At 27.9% G+C, this 17,729-nt stretch overlaps 1 protein-coding gene across 2 annotated transcripts in view; it reads left to right on the top strand.

The window, feature by feature from the left end:
- Positions 1–17,729, top strand: part of LOC129975906 (single-minded homolog 2-like) — a 162,232-nt gene that overhangs the window by 91,880 nt on the left and 52,623 nt on the right. Inside the window, exon 1 of one of the 2 annotated variants that reach the window (XM_056089191.1) lies at positions 6,504–6,595. The exons of the other annotated variant lie outside the window; for it this stretch is intronic. The gene's annotated coding sequence lies outside the window, so the exon portion shown is untranslated. Of the gene's footprint in view, positions 1–6,503; positions 6,596–17,729 lie in introns of those variants that run through there. 2 annotated transcript variants of the gene reach the window in all.

The raw sequence follows: 17,729 nt of genomic DNA, 5'->3' as shown, positions 1-17,729 counted from the left end.
CCTTTTATAACAAAATAAAGGTTAAACATTTGTAAAAAAATTATGCATCAGATAATTTTATTGCGTTCTTAGGTAATCGCAAGATACTTCATTTGCCAATAACACTATACTGTTATTAAAGGCATTAATGAGTTCCCAGTTCCAAGTGCAATTACGTTCCACATTTTTCAGTTTTCCAACTGAAAAATCAGGAACGTAATTGTAGCTCTTAAAATATGATAGCTTTCATCTGGAAAAAAAAAGAAATGTTAATGTTTTTTTTCTTTCTTTTGTAAAATTTAAATATTGTCCTTAATTAAAATTTAGATATTGTCCTTAACCCAAACTTTAATTTAAATCATAGAAATATTGTTAAAGTGACACCGAAAATAAAATTTTATTTATTTCCTAATTAATACGTATTTCAACAAATTATCAAGAATTAATGCCGTGTTATTTCATTCTCTTACAGCTGCACATCAACCTTTCTAACGGAGATCAGATCCATGATAACACAGCACTATTAAAAACATAAATTTCTAATTCACCTATCTCCTAATTTTCGCGAAACATCCTTTTGTTATTTGTCTTGCAAAACTGCACACATATTAAACAGACTCCTTTTTCTTTAATTTTCAACAGATGAAGAAAATCAAGAGATTAAATATTTGATAAAAGAATGAAAAGATCTGAATTTCAAGACATAGTGTACTCTGTTATTAGAAATAGGGTAAAAAAAAAATATTTTTAAAGAAAATTTATCAAAATTTAGGAAAAATTGACATGACTTTTAAATTAGTATCATTAAAAAGATAATTTTTTAAATTCTGAAACGATGTAACATTCGCTTTTACCGATAATATGGTCGCGACTTCTCGTGGAAAAACGTTAAAATTTAATAACGTTAACTTCTCGTTAAAACTTGCCTTGATTTTTAATTAATTAAACTTCTAATATTTTTTTTAAAAAAATCGTTCCAAGGTTACTTTTTTTACTACCTTTTAAGGTATATAAGGGCGGAATTTGATAGCTGTGGGTAAATGATATGACTTGTAGAGCACCAATACACACACACACATTTATCTTTATTTTTAGTAGGAATTTAAACAATTCCTTTTTTGGGGGGGATTAAAAAATTAGTGATGCTTAAATGGTGCTAATCAAAATATTCAAAGTGTTAAAAAACATAATTATCTTATTTTGATATGATTTTATATTAATTTCTTTTATTATGCAAAATGACAATTTCTAAGCTTTTGCTTATTTAACAGAGTTTTGATTTAAAGTTAAAAAACAACAAATGAATAATTTTCACTATTCCTTCTATTTTTATTTTATAATTTAACTTTATTTTAGTATACGTAAAAAAAGAGTGTTTTTGAAAATATTTTGATAAATATTTAATTTCTGTCATAATCAATGACTTCGTGGATATTGCATATTTATATTTTTGTCGAAGTACGTGTGATCTTTTCCTCAGATCTATATACAAAAAAAAAAAAAAGGAGAAAAAAACTCAAAGAATACTTCCTGGCAAACATAATTTGTTTAATTTTACTAGATTTATCGAAAACTAGAAAGATGGATAGTGAGAAAAAAGTAGGGAAAAACAAATAGTAAGTGAATTCAGAATTTCTAATAGAAATGAATGTATTCAAAGTTAGAAATTCAACTACTACAAGAAAAAAATTGTTTATAAGTTATAAAAAGCCAAAAGTTATTATATCCACATTCTAAGGAATTAAATAATTAAATCTTTGATTGTTAAAAATTCTAAAAATCATATATTTAAAACAATTTTCTAAATTGTAGGGTTAATCATATATATATAATTTTTTTCAATTTTTTTTATCAGATACTATTTATTTTAAAATAAAATAAAAATTTTCAAAAGAAAAAGCGAATTTTCAAATTTAAAATCTTGAAATATTATTGTTTTATCTTTTACAGTATGATTAGAATGAATCAAAACTACGTTTATTTTATCAAATAGTCCTAGAATTTTTCATTCAAATTACACTGGAATCACATTAAGAATGTCTAAAATATTCTTTTAGTATTCAAGAATATCCAGTACATAAATAATCTGTTTTTAACGATACAATGCACAGTGCAAAGATACAATGCACATACAATTCTTGAGGGAATCTTTTTTCACTGAATAATTCAATAACTGAAGCTAAAAAATAGCATTTCGAGCACTTGATAATAATAAAAGCACTATTTAATTGAAAATCAGCTGTGAAAAGGTTTTTAAAAAGCAATAACCTGTTCTAAACAAAGCAGTTCTGAGGGACATTTTCAAGATTCTTTAGATTGTGGTCCTACAAAGACTTGATTTTCGAAACTCGCTCTGATAGATTACTCTAGTTGATAAGAAAACTTATGAAACCTTCTACATGTACTTAATTTTTAGAATCTGTCTTAGGCTTCATAAGAAAGTTTACGAAACCTTCATTATTCTGAATCCTCGAGGGTCGGAAGTCGTTTTGTAAGATACTTTTTCCCCATAAAAATTCTAAATTCTTTGTGTGTTCTGGCCTAAAGCCTTAAAAGTAATCTGACTGGTTCCAGCCTCATATAAGGCAGTTAGAAACCACTGTGAAGTTGCTAGTTTTGATTTCGGATCATATTTTGTCAGAGAAATTTTATTTTCTTTGTCTTCAAAGGCAGTTACTTATTAAGCGATAGTGTTTCTTCGATATAGAAAAAAATCCATCTAAAATGAATATCTACAGAAGAATCCAGATTTATTTTGCTTTTCTCTAAAATATTTTAGTTATTAAAATGTTGTACATAGTATTTACGAAGTTTTAGTTTGGAAGTAACATCGAATAAATATCTTTCGAACTGTTAAAATTATTTCATTGCAAGGATTGTTCACTTGCTGGGAAGAATACTGATTTCATCAGCAGTGAAGCATATTCTGATTTTCAGTCATACCATAGATTGTTATGAAATTTGCGGTTAATGCATATTATTTTAGATTATGATTTAACACGGTTTTAACTTATATACCGAACTTACTTAGAAGTATTACAATTATTTACGAAAATTTGAAAAATATACATGTTTAGGCACCATCTTAGCTGTTTGGTCACATTTAAATATAGCGAATTCGCCTGCAAAATAATCCACCAATCAAATGCTTCAAAATTTAAAATCAGCCATTGAAATCTGATCATTAGATAAAAGTGCTAAGATGTTTTCTGTAAAGATTATTAAGTTTGTGCAATTAGACATTCCGTAGTTCTTTACAATATTTAGTTATCGAAATTACAGAAAACATTTCAGAATAATCAAGTACTAATTTCTTATTTATTAGTAGAATTTAAGCTACCGAGTGAAACTCAGATCTTGTTATAAGACTTGAAATAAAAGGGAAAATAATTTAAGAAATCTAATGAATGTCATGATATGGTATAAAAAAACTGGAAAAGGCTTAGGGAAAAATCTGAGATTCGAACCTCTAATCTGAAACATCGGAGGACGATAATGTTTTAAGATTGATTAATTTATCTTTATTTTATAAATAAAAATTTTCTTATCTTAATTTCTTTAAAAATGATTTGGTAGGCAAATACCACAAATGGTATAGAAATATGTTAATTTAGCAATAGATGTGTCAGATATGTCCATAAAATTTCTTTTTTTTATTTGAGGATTGATTGATTTTTTTGAAATTTAAGGAAAGCATTTAATATATATCGAATTCTTATTAAAACATTGACTTTTAATACTTCGTTATAACACAGGTAACATATTACAAGTGTTAACTACTTATAGTACATTTATAATAGTTAATTCGTTAAATCTGTATCATACCTTATCTTTAATTTAAAAAAAAAATATTTGGCAAATTTGAAGTAAAATGAATTTCCGATTTTCATTGTTGCAACTGTGTTTAAATTTTTAACCTTTCAAATTAAAAAAAAAAAATTCATTTGTTTCATGTCTATATTTATATCTTTCGTTTTATTTATGGCACCAAATAGTTGAAATTTAGTCATTTTTTTTGGGACGAAAGTTCTTAAAAGTATCTTCTTGTAATGATATAAAAATTACCTTAAGTCAGTTAAAATATTCGTAAGATAACTTTTCTTCTTTATTTCTTGTCTGAAAAATTTTGTATTTTTCATCTAATTTTAATTTTTTTGTCTCATCTAATTTTAATTTTTTTGTCTCATCTAAATGTAATTTAGCATTGTGAATTTAAATATTTTTAAAGATATTTAAAGATAATTCTTTATAATTGAATGCATTCCTGAAACGTACATTTTCCCCATTTAACATTTTAATCCATTCAGAGAAATATTGCTTTTTCTTTATCATGTTGTAATTCAAAGATGTTTATCTTTGAGTTGTCGATTAAAGAGTATTCGCGTGTCAATCAAACTCTTGAGTCTTCCATCAGAAAATCATTCTTATTCGAAAGTACGAAAGTTTTTGAATGAAATTACAAATGTTGCTGACTCAGTTTTGTTACTCTCTAAAATACCTTTTAAAGGGGAATATAATACAGATAAAATAAATGGGAATATTAAACTTTGTACTATATTACACACTGAACAAATGGAAAAAGATTTTCCTCCAACTTTCTTGTATATTTACATAATGTGGTGCGCTTTGTGCATAGATTAGAAGTTATTTAAGTTCCTTTGGACTTTCTTTCACTGGCCTGTTCAGACCAAAATTTAGAGTACATTTAAAATTTTAGTGCAAAGACCACATATTAAATTTCATTTATCTTTTTTTGTATGTTCATATAAAAATCGACGGATAATTAATGCTACAATACAACTGTCGCTTTATGTCAACTACGCAGCATGTTATTTATCTATTTTCAAATCTAATTTTAAACCACATAGAGCTCTATAATTGTGTATAATTGCATACTGTACAATTGTGCATCTCATTCTAAAATATCTATAATACTATATAGTCTGTTGTGTTTTTTGAATTATTTTCACATATTCATGGATACGAATGAGGTCATCAGATAGTCACTCCGTTGATTGAAATAGATGACATTTATCTTCAATTTTAGTCAAAATCAATACATGGTTTTTTTTTTCTAAAAAATTCTCTGTCAAAACCCTTTTTTTTTAAATTTGACACAGATCTATAATTTCAGTAGTAAAGCCATATATTGAATTTAATATCTCTCGATAACATCGTTTAAAAATATCATGTCCACATACACAGAGATGGTAGAACGATAGACTTTTCTTTGATAGATTTGGTTCAAAATGGTCAGAAATTAACAATTTTAGATCAAAGCGGACAGAAATTCAAAATTTTAGTTCAAACGTCCCATATCAAATTTAATGCATTTAACTCGCTTCGCTTTTAAGTTATCTCCTATTCTACACAAACAGAGTTAAATAATACAAAAAAAAATTCTTTAGAACTTTGAGAAGTTTATAACGTAGAAATTTATCAAAATCATAAGCTCGAAATGTTGATATTTATTGTACTTTTTTTTTTTGTATACGAGAAAGTAAAAAGTAATAGAATTGGTTTATTAAAAAGTAATATCGTAATAAAAATGATTTATAAAGTAATATAAATATTATAGGAAAGACGCAATATAATTAGGTCAATGACCTCAAAACAGCGTCTGGAAACGCCGACTTGTTGAATTGTTAAGCTAAATCAAAAATTCACTAAGTGTATGTTAAAAGTGGGATAAATTCTTTTTTCTACTTTTTTTATTTTATTTCTTTGGTTTTTTTTTTCTAACTCAAATGGATATGACATTTGTTAAAAGGAAAGGTAACAGAAAGAAAGCAGCAAAGATTGAACACCTCTGGAATCGACAATGAATTCGGGGTAATTTTGTGGGTGAAAATGTGGAAATAATTTCGAGAATCATATAGAATTTTAAAAAGAGACATTGAGGCAGATTATGCAAAAAAATTATCAACTAAGTAGGAAAGACGAAGCAGTTTTCCTCACAGCACAATTTATTGGAAGAGTTACTTGAAATAATGAAGATTATTCGAGTAAAACATTATGAAATGTCTGAAAAATTTTTAATGGTTACATTGTAATTTTTTCCAAGAAAGTCTTTTGAAAGCTATTTTAGTATATACAGAAAAATAAAGTGAAAAAACTGATGTTCAGTGCTTGTTAAAATAAATAAATAAAGAGAATTTCTCAGAAAAACTGAAGAAACGATTTGAAAATAATTCGTGCGTTTTAAGGCCTCTCCAATTCAATTTATTAGTTTTTGAAGAAAAATTTCTTTTTTGCATTTAATTTCGGTAGTCTTTATAACTCGTTTTATATTTTAATATATTTATAATTCAATTATAAGGATCGAGCTCTAGGAAGTGATTGTGATTTAAGGAAAAAAAGTTTTAAACAAAACAATTCAATAGGTCACAAATTATTTTTAAGGTCTCAAGTGTTTTCATAGTGTACATGAATCTTTCTAATGGAGATTAGTCTCATGATATCATAGAACTATTAAAAACGTAAATTTGCACATCATCTATCTTCACTTCTTCTAGTTTGTCTATCTAAATTTCGGGGTATAATATATCCATTTTTTATTCGTCTTGAAAACTGCAAAAATATTACTTAGAATCCTTCTGTTTTGCCTTTAAACAATGTAAGTAATCAATATTTGCCTTTAATCAATGAAAATGATTTGAATTTCAGAGTAACAATGTAATCTATTGTTGCTAAATAGGCAAGAAAATGTTTTGAAAAGGGTCAAAATTCCGGAAAAATCTGCATGGCAAATAAAATTGGAAGCATTAAAAAGACAATTTTAAAAACTTTGAATTGGTGTAAAATGCATTTTTGCGCAATAATATTTACGAAAATTATATCGCGGAGGAACAGCGAAATTTAGCTTAAATTTCAATTAATAAATATTCTGGTTAAAAGTTTTAAAAAATCGTTCCAAAGTGAACATTACTAGACTCCAAAGAATATACGTGTCAAATTTGTTAGCTATAGGCCAAATGGTCAGGTCTGTAAAGCACTAACACGCACACACGCATTTATCTCTGTTAGTAATAAAGATAGGAATAAGCAAATATATAAAAATTTAGAATCATATTTTTTTAAGCAGTATGCTCATTATTTAAATAAAAGAGATGTTTAAATGTTTTTAGATGTTTGCCCTTTAAAACATTTTTCCTACTGGAAGTATATACATATCTCTAATGGTTTAAAATTTAGCTACTGAGCATGATGAGAGTTGATATCTTGTAAATTAATCATTATCCTTTAGGATTATAATTAAAAAACTCTTTTACGAAACACCGCAAGAGAGGAAAAATACACAACAACCGTAATGATAATTTTAAATTAACATTTCTAGCAATATGCTTTTCAGAAAATGACGAAAGATATTTTATTTCTCCTAACAGTTTGTTCATAATGGGAACTTGTTTTCACTTTAGAACTCTTTACATTCATTTTGTGGATTACTAAAATTGAAATTGGGATGTTTGTAACAATAATTGATGACGATTGTTGCTGTTATATTATATTTTCTAAATATATGTCTATTTACCCATTTATAAGAATTTAATTTATTTTATGTTCTTTATTTCCCTAAGTTTTAAAATACATAAGTGAAAGCTGCTTTTTTAATGGCCATTAAATTGTTTGTAAAGTGCTTTGAATAGAGATACAGTATATTTCCAATTATCCAGTATATACCAGTTACTTCGGTCGCTTTGAAGAAGGTGAAAATATTCCGAATCTACAAGAATAAAATAAACAAAATCTTCCCAGGTAATAGCGATTTAAAATGGAAAAACAGTCGAATTTGGCTCATCCGTGCAAATAATTATTTTTAATGCGGTATTATAGAAACAACTTTTTTTTTGTAATTAAATCGATACTTTGTAAAGAAATTTCATTTTTTATCAATTCCCCAATTATCTGAATCGGATCTAGTCTCTGAATGCCGGGAATTGGAGCCTGTTGTACTTTAATCCTAATCATTCGATATGTGAATTTACATATCTTAAAAGATAAGAAATTACTGAAGCAATTTAAAAGAAGTTTACTAAGCACATTCAGGGATTAAGTAAGGCGAGTTTCTAGTTATACGTCTTGGGCAATTTTTTTGATATTCTTTAGGTGTTCCAAGAAGCATCAAAATATAGAGCATTTTATCTAGTTGACTAAAAAGTATTAAATTTAGAAAAATGATTTTTTTCTTGTTTTAGAATATGAGATGTTTTAGATAAAATAATTTATATTGGTGCACGGATTTTGCTATAATTTAATCAAATAAGTAATATGTAATATTTCAGCTATTAAATTCGTAGACCTTAGATACATATGCAGAATCGATCACTGAGCTGAATTTGTATTTGCATACAGAAATTAATGAATTCTATTTTTTTAATTATTTTATTTTATAACCAAGTAAAATACGCAGTTCTAGACTTCCTTAATTTATCTTTACTAAAGAATTTAACTTTAAATATTTAAACATGTTTCACTTTAAATGTAAACCAAGCAAATATATATATATATAATGTAGAATACAGTTTTAAAATTTTTATTTATTTGCTAGTCTGTTACATTGCATCTTTTATATCAATAAATTATAACATAAAGAATGTCTACTTTTTTAAAAAGAAAATAAATTCCATTGCCGAGGAATTACCATTTACTGAGAAAGAAAATAGAAACACGATATTTCAGCAGTACATAATATTAAAAATAACATACATTAACGTACTTTATGTTCTTTCTGTTTTACATTAAATAAATTTTTGGCTTGCTTTTTTGAAATTCCTCCTAATTATATTATTCATTATATATTTCCTCATTTCAAATATATTATTAATTATATAATTAATAATATATTTATATATTAGTCATTTTATATTCATTATATATTATTCATAATATATTTTTTGTATTTCGTTGTATCAATGTATATAGATTTAATCATTTATTTATAAGCTATATAAGTTCTAAAAATGACTTATAAGCTGTAGTCATGCAGTTTCAACCCATATTTTAATTTGAATACACGTATTTAAACAATTTAAATAATCAGCACGAAACTTTTGCTTATTATTTTAGAAAAATTAGAGAATAAAACTTAAAATAAATATTGAAAAAAAAATTGCATATATTACAATACACAAAATTATAAAAAAGTATTCAATTTTATTATAATATTTCATCTTAGATTGTTTTGACATAACTGACTTTATTTTTTTTTCTTTGTAGTGTATTTAATTAGCTGCTGTAACTAATTTGGATGCCTTTTTTTGTCTTTTTAATTTTCTAGCGATGCTATTCTTTGATTCTTTACATTTTTCATATTTTTTTACTTCCTTGCATACGTAGCAAAAGAGAAAGTATTGTAATTGTCAAAAAATTCGAACAGCTAATTTTGACCAATCACGAAATTTCAGATCTCCCTGAGTTCAAAAAACATATATATTGTGATGTCATGAAAATACAGCTGAGTGAATAGGCTAAATTTGTCTTTTAAATGTGTTTATTTATAACATCACAGTCAGACAATACACACAACATAACATAACATAAAAACATTCATAACACATAACATAAAAAACATTCACAACATAAAAGCAATGGGAAATTCATGCATTACAATATTAGTAATTCCATTCCCACGACCATTATCTTAAGTCACAATATAGAACTCCATCACAAGGCATCAAGGCCTTTTACTTTCAACACCACCTAACACAGCACAGCATCACATAGCACAACATCACGCTGACTCCCGCTGAAAAACTCTCCGTCCGGTCAACGAACTCTGGCGTGATGTCATCACACCCCTGATCTACACCAATACAGTGCCGCCATCCACCCCCTGGAAATTCTCGAGTCAAATTCTTTACAATATGGAATTATGCCTGTCTATCCATGAACCCAACAATTGAAAAACTCTTTTAGTTAGACATATGAAATTTGTTACTTTATTGAAGACAAAATTTATAAATTTCTATCAACTTTTGAATGAAATACATTCAGACGAAACGTGTCTAGCTCTTCAAGTACAAATGAACTCAATAACTACTAAACGTAAAGAGGTACACAGACAAACCTTGACATGACACCCAGGGTACGCATGTAAACGTAATAACTCAAAAGCTCTTTGACTTAAATGAACGATCTTCGGTGTGCTATCTTATAATTACAATTATAGTTCCGTAAGAAATTGATCTGTCAGGGAAAAAAGGCTTCCAAAATACATATTCACCCAATAGGTTCAGTAACAATGTTAGATTCACCCCAAAGCTTTATATTTCGTATTTATTGTTCGTCAATATTGTGCAAGGCCTTCACTGCCTTGCTGAAGATCTACAATTTAATGTGGGTTGGGAAAGGAAAATAAGACCTTTATTGAAAAGGAAGCGAGACAACTTCCTGAGAAATCACTCTCGCTGGTTTCTTTCAGACGTTATCTAATCACAATTAAAGTTGTTTAATGGACATTATACCGAATTTTTTAAAACACATGAAATCGAAATAGTATTATTTTAATGCCTTGTAAATCAGGGTTCTGATTAAATAACATTCAAAATTATTAAAGAGATTCAAAGGAAAATTCTTAGCATAAATGAAGAAAAGAGGTCAAAATCTGTAATAATTACAAAAATAACTTGCAAAGGTCGTAATATCATTTTGATAATAACTAATTAGAAATGTTGCAATAAGAAATACTTTTATATAACTTCTTTGTTAAAGACAGTTTCTACTTGAAATATGAAAATATCGCCAAATGCATATTTTTGGAAAAATGAATTCAAGGGATTTTCTTTTACCTTTTAATTATATTCTGTTTGTTTCGATATCCCAAGGCAACCACTTTTCGACGATTCTATCTCGCTTACGGGTGAAATGCGAAAGGAAGAGCATATTTCCGAAATTCTTCGACATTGATTTCCGTGCCATTATATAGTTTTTCGTTCAGTTTTTTTCCATATAAATGTGAGTATCGTGTCGTTTCTTACTGTGCTATTTTATTTTAACACAAAATTGCGTATTGATTGCTTATATGGTTAGTTCAAGCGACAAAAACGCTTTCAGAATTGGCAAGAAAAAAATATTAGAAATAATATTATTAAATGAGACCAAGATTATCTACTGTTAATATCAAAATGGTATCAAAAATTCAATAATAAAAAAATGTATTTAACATAAAAAAATTATTACTATTACTTTTTTTTTCGTAAAAAGCGAATTACCAAATTTTAAGAACAGAAATCTGCTATTTATTCATCATAATTTAATTTTCAGCCTCTTACAGTGAATAAAAATTGTTCTAAGGTATTTTATTGCGAAGTAGTTCATTTTCCAACAGTATTACAAGTTTGCAGCAGTTTCTACGCCGCCCAAGCCCACGAATAATCCGAGTTCACCCTAATGTTAAATGTAAACATTTCCTCCTTTTATTTTCCCTTTCATCCCTATTTTGACTAAATCCGCTTTCGAATTCGAAAATGAACAGTACTCATCTTTTGAAATGACTTTGATTTTCAATTGAATACGATAAGATTATAAACAATGTTAATGATCAATATTTGAAAAAAAAAATAACATCTATAGAAAGCAGAATATTCTGATATAATATATAAGAACGGGAAGAAGCTGATGTCCATAACCAACGGGAGTGATCTCTCTGAAACTTTCTTGTATATTCACTAATAAAGGTGTTATCCTAGAAAATTCCTTGCAGGACTTTGGAGTTCAATGCTACAAAATATTAAATTTTTGCATGAATTTAGTACTTTTACTGAATCTATCGTGTCATCCTTGGCAGGTTTTTTGGCAGTTTATTCCAGGTGTATGTTAATAATGTCCGAAATCGAATTTGGGGCTAAGACTCGCTTTAGCCTGGGATAGCCTGGTTGGTCGAGCGTTGGATTCGCGTCCCTTAGGTTGCGAGTTCGAATCCCGCGTGCTTGGTGGCTGATGCGCTATAAATCTGTAGTGGCCGCAAAGTCCTCCATGCTGAGAGTAATACCACTGGGGGTACTGAATCAGGGGTGATCGTTCTCTGATTGAGATCTAAATTACGATCTGTGTTTGAGTGAATGGAATACGAGAATGAAGTCCGCCCCGTAAAAAAAGTTGTGACGTGTGTGTAGATAAGTCGTACTCTTGGCTCTAGTTGGCTCTATGATTAAAACAAGAGGCGCTCCCCCTTAGGCTTAAATAGGCTGTCTTCGAACAGCGGGCTTGTCCGAGGCAAGTGCCATAAGTAACAACAACAGACTCGCTTTTCCCATCCAATTTGAATAAAAATTTGATACAAAACTACATTTCTAGTCAGAAAATCCCATATCAAATTTGATATATTTCAGTTACTACATTTCTGAGCTATCGTGTTTACATGTTTCGGAAAATGCAGATAAACATATGGTCAAGCCTTTGTTGAATATGGGTCAAAACTTAATAGATATCAACAATTCAGATGTTAAATCTGTGTACTGAATTTTTATATAGTTCTCTTCAATTTTTAGTAATTGTGTTAATTTATTTTCGAAAAGCCGGACAGGCGAATTTCCTCTGAATGAAATTTGCTCAAAATTTGATATTCTAATTTTTTGACGATTATATTATTTTCTCTAGATTGCTTATACGAGAAAATAAAAAAAAGATAATAATTGTTATCATTGGAGATAACTACTTCCGCCAAGAAACATTTCCGGATTCTATCGTGATGCTAAAAATGTAATGATGGCCTCATCCATTTAAGGATCGTTCAATGCTTTTATAATAAGTCCCCTGAAAATAAAATATCATTTTAATGAGCCATTAACTCATTTAAGAAGTCAATGCTCTATTAAGTAGATCATATTTTGATGATTAATCGTTATACAGCTAAATCAATCAACAATATTGATGAAAAAATAAGAGGAAGGAGATTTAATTCCTACCATCAAGAGGATGCTTTGCTGTGGGGGCCATTTGCTTTACTATTTATAATAGGATGAATCAAAAGGATGAGTGAAAAGAATAATTTCCTTAAATATAAAATGAGGGAAAATTTTGCCTTTTTTTAAAATGTCTTGTTTATCGGTTAAAAATTGCATATCTTATTAAATGCAGTCTTTTATGGTATATACGAAACATTCTACTCCTTCACTTAAACTTTCTTGCATATTTACACAATAAGGTATTGTGTTTATTTTCATAGAATAACGAAGGAAACTAAGTATGCATGTAAAGTATCATTTCCTTGAACGAAATATCAGGTATTAGATGTAGGTTTGAAATTTTAGTGCAAATACAATAGCTCGCATATACAGACATTTTATTATTATTACATTCACATAAGCAAAACAGACGGTTTTACAGGGTCATTTTTTGACGCAATTTGTCTGAAATTCGATGCATTAATAATAAAATAGCTCTTTAACTGCATTTTTTTTTTTTATCAAGTTCGCACGCGCATCGGCAGGGATGCTTCGTTAGAGATATTTGTCTAAAGTTTGTTGTAAATCTACGGTTTATGATAATTATCCTTCTAACCTCACTTGATTCAAGATATCTGATTAAGCCTATGAGTCAAAGACTCTTATGGGTAAATTCTATTGGTCAAAGCGAATCAAAGCACCACGGTAACACTTGGGACAGAATTGTGATTTAACTCCAAAATAAGAATGTAAGCTATTTTCCAAGTGTATTCAAGTTCTCTAATTATCTTCGGTTTAAATCACAAGCACAGGATAGGGAACTGTTTTTTGATCGAGTATAAAAATTTGTTTTCATTTCTGTGGAGTTTAATAAAAAAAAAAGATCATTATTGAAAGAGAAACAAAAGAAATTTTTGCCGCCGGGTTATAAGTCTAGCACCCTTTCTCTTCAGGACAAAGAAATCACCAAACTTTTGCATCACCACAAGTGTAGTACCTCGTATAATCATATAAATTTTATGAGATATAGAAATTAGATTTCCTCCTGATAGCGAAAATAGTTATCAAACACGAGTGAAAAGCCTTATCATTTTTGCTATGCTTTATATGCATGTATTCTTGTAAAAACAAAAATAACTTAATAGGTAAAATATAACTATTTTTACTTTCTCGCAAACGAAAAATGGAGAAAAAATATTATAATCATCAAAAAAAAAAAAAAAAGACATGGAGATTTTGACGAATTTCCACGGTTCGGAACTCCCTGACTCCAAAAAAGACATGGCTGCCTATTTGTGAATATTTTAACTCAAAAACGTTTTGAATTTGAAACGCTTGGATCAAATTCTGTACTTAAGAAGTCTGTCTGTTTGGCTGTCTGAGTAAAATTTAAGCGATAATTACTAGATGACGTGATATAGATGGATTAAATTTGAAGCCAAGATTTAGCATCTAATGTGTTGATTCATATCAAATTAAAAAGCAAATCCATCAAAGAGTTGACCATCTGTCAGTCCATAATTTCCGAAGCGTGCGAACGCAGTAGTTCAAGAACGCATTGAAAAATTATTATGAATTTTGAAACATTTCAAAATTCGGACAGACAGAAAGAAATCCGTCTGTCCAAGTATAAGTGGACTAGATAATTACAAAATGTCAGGAGATAAATAAATAAAATGTAGTACACAGATTTGACAGCTAAAATTTGGATTTTTTTTAATATTTTGAATCAAATCTGTCAAAGGGTTCACCTCTGTCGGTCTGTATTCTTGCATGCGTGTAAATGGAAAGAATAATAATAATAATTTAAAAAAAAAATGTGAAATAAATGAAATTTTGTGTAGGATCTTGTGATTATAAATTATAGTTCTATGTGAAATTTTAGTTTTAATCTTTTGGAAAAAAAGGTGTCGAAAATTTATATTCAATTTTTCTATATTTGTGTATTAACCAAATTCCAGGGATTCATTTCCAAAGATGGCACAATGGATTCAGTAAAAATATTCGATTCATGTCGAAGTTTAATAGTTCTTAACTATTGCTCCTCAACACCATGAAAAGCATTAGCGATTTTGCTCCAAATCCACAAATTCATGCGAAGGGAGAAATATAATACCTTTATTAGAGAGTATGTGAGAAAATTTTGAATTTCAACGAATTTCCGAATGAAATTTCAACGAATCTCCACGCTTCAGATTTTCTCGAATCCGAAAAAATCCCATTTCTGCTGTTATGTTTGGCTATGAGCACGACAACTCAAAAAAGTTTTGAGCTAGACGCATGAAATTTGATATGTTTTCATTACACAAAATTTATGGATATTTATTTTATTCTATTTTTCTGTCCGAGTAAAAGTGGACACGATAATTATATAACGCAAAAAGTTATATGGATAAAATTTGGTACGCAGGCCAATTAAATAAAGTGTAGAATCATATTACATTTTGAATGAAATCCTTCCTTAACTGTCTTTCCGTCTGGGCATTTGTATGCATGTAAATGTGATAACTCAGAAATGCGATGATTTTGATTAAAAAAATTGTAAAGTTATTGCTCAAATTGTAGTTCTGTGTCAAGTTTCAGGAAGATTTGATCGAAAAAAAAAAGTGTGCAAAAGGCGTGCTTAGTTTTCATCAGTATATTACGGCATAGGAAGTACTCATATGCGGGATTTCGAAATTAGAAATCTGATCACTTTTTGTGTTCCCGGTCTTGCCCAAGATCCAAAATTCTTATGCGGGTGGGGGAGATGGTATAACACCTTTATTTGGGAATATGCGAAAAAGTTTCAAAAAGACAAAATGCGCTTTTTTTCCTCTATATATCCGTTTCTCAGCTTCCAATTTTTTAAAATCATATCTCATTAAATAGCGTCAAACTCTTTTTTTCCAAAAGTAAATTTCTCATTTCGCATGGTATCATCCTTTCACTTTCTTAGCTGTTTGTTGTATGTTTTGCAGGTTACAAAAATTATTAAGTGAAAGAATTTTATAATATTTGAAAGTATTTGACGCCTTTAACGTCTAGCTTGTTTACTACAGATACTGATTATCATTAATTTCATCTCAGTCTTTTATACATTGTTTGATATTCATTTCTGACAGACCTTTAAGACATATTGCTTTAGTAATTCTATCATGTTCATTTGTACATGATTGTGGAGTCGAATCAAAGTACATAACAGTCACTTTCTTATACGTGATGCAATATATGCAATAATTTCAGCAATAAAATAGTGAGGTACGTTCTGCATTGTGTATATAACAGCACGTTAACTGGCTTAGAAAAACATCCTGATAAAAATAATTAAAAGTAAGCAATCATATTCATATGAATTACTGGATCTATTTCCTAACTAGCTGACTTGGAAAACCAGTTCATTTGTCCTTCATACCAACAACATTAATACACATATTCAACTTTAATTTTATTACACAACTAATTTATTTTTGTGAATTTCATTCAGCAAATGTATCTATAGCTTTAGAATTTATGGCAATCAAATAGATGATCTATAGCAACTTTTTTATAGCATCGCATGATAAATTTTAAAAAGAAATAAACATTCTTATGCTTAAGATCCCACAAAAGAGAAAACAAAAATATATATTTCATAAACTATAAAAAAAGCATTATTTTTTATTTTCATAAATTATAAAAATAATCATGGTTTTTTTCATTACCTAAGTGTAAAGTGAAATTCTTGAAGTAGAAAAAGTAACCGAAAGATAATGATCTTTCTCCCATCCCACCAAGAGGATTAAAACTTGGAATTTGAGAATTTGATGAAATTATAAAATGAAATTGACTTTCTAATAACAATGGGAAATACTGATAAAAATCATTATTTAAAAGTACTTTTATATTGTTTTTAATTTTTTTTTTTTTTTTTTTGAAAATGAAAGAAAACATTTCATTGCAATTTATGTGGTATCATTCAGAAAATAATTTTTTTTCTAATTCAAAGATAATATGGATTATTATCAAATAGATTGTTACATATAATTTTAGAAAAATATTTTTAAAAAACCTACCGGATTAATTTTAATTAATCGAAATCGATTAATTATCTATAATTATAATCTAATCAATCGATTAGTAATTATTAATTTTTCAGTTAATTAAATTTCAAATGAAAAATTTTCGAAATATGCATTTTTATTATTTAAAATTATATTTTGAAAAATTTGGTAACTGTAATTCAAATGGTTCGTACTGTGAAGCGCTAGAGCAAACAGACACAAGTTTGTTTTTTTAATATTAGCAAAGCTGTAATTAAAATATTAGAAGATTTTATTTGCAGCTTCCACCGTTAGTTTAAAAAGTAAAGATTTATCAAAATATTTTCAAGAATATTAAAGAACAGGCCGAATCATCATTCCTTAACTTTCAACTATTGAAGAGCAGCACGAAAATCAAAAAACGAAAATGGTTTGAAATTTATTATAAAAATTGAAAATTATATTTTTTATGTATTTTTTTTACCCTTTTTAAAATAAGGAAAACCAAATTTAAACGGCAATTTAACTGGTAGCATTGAAATGATAATTCTTCTGAATTTTAAGAATAATGAAATAAAAAAATAATTGCTAGAAAATATTTTTGACAGTTATTATAAAGGGGATAAAAGTTTTAAGTAATTTTTCATTCATTAAAATTATTATTAGAATTTCAAAAAGATCACTCCGAATTACGTTCCTATCTCTAAAAATACTATTATGTAAATTTAACAGTTCTTAGTTCAAAAAATCTACCTCGTGCAATGGGAAGGGACAAACAAAAATGTTGTTTTTGTTATTAATATAGAGGAAAAAAGCGCCTCATTAATATGAAGTAATATTATTGATCTTTCTTTCCCTAAAAATA

Source organism: Argiope bruennichi, chromosome 7 (assembly GCF_947563725.1).
Source record: "Argiope bruennichi chromosome 7, qqArgBrue1.1, whole genome shotgun sequence".
Taxonomy (NCBI): domain Eukaryota; kingdom Metazoa; phylum Arthropoda; class Arachnida; order Araneae; family Araneidae; genus Argiope; species Argiope bruennichi.
Note: the sequence above shows the minus strand (reverse complement) of the source record. Positions and strands in the feature narration are given on the sequence as shown.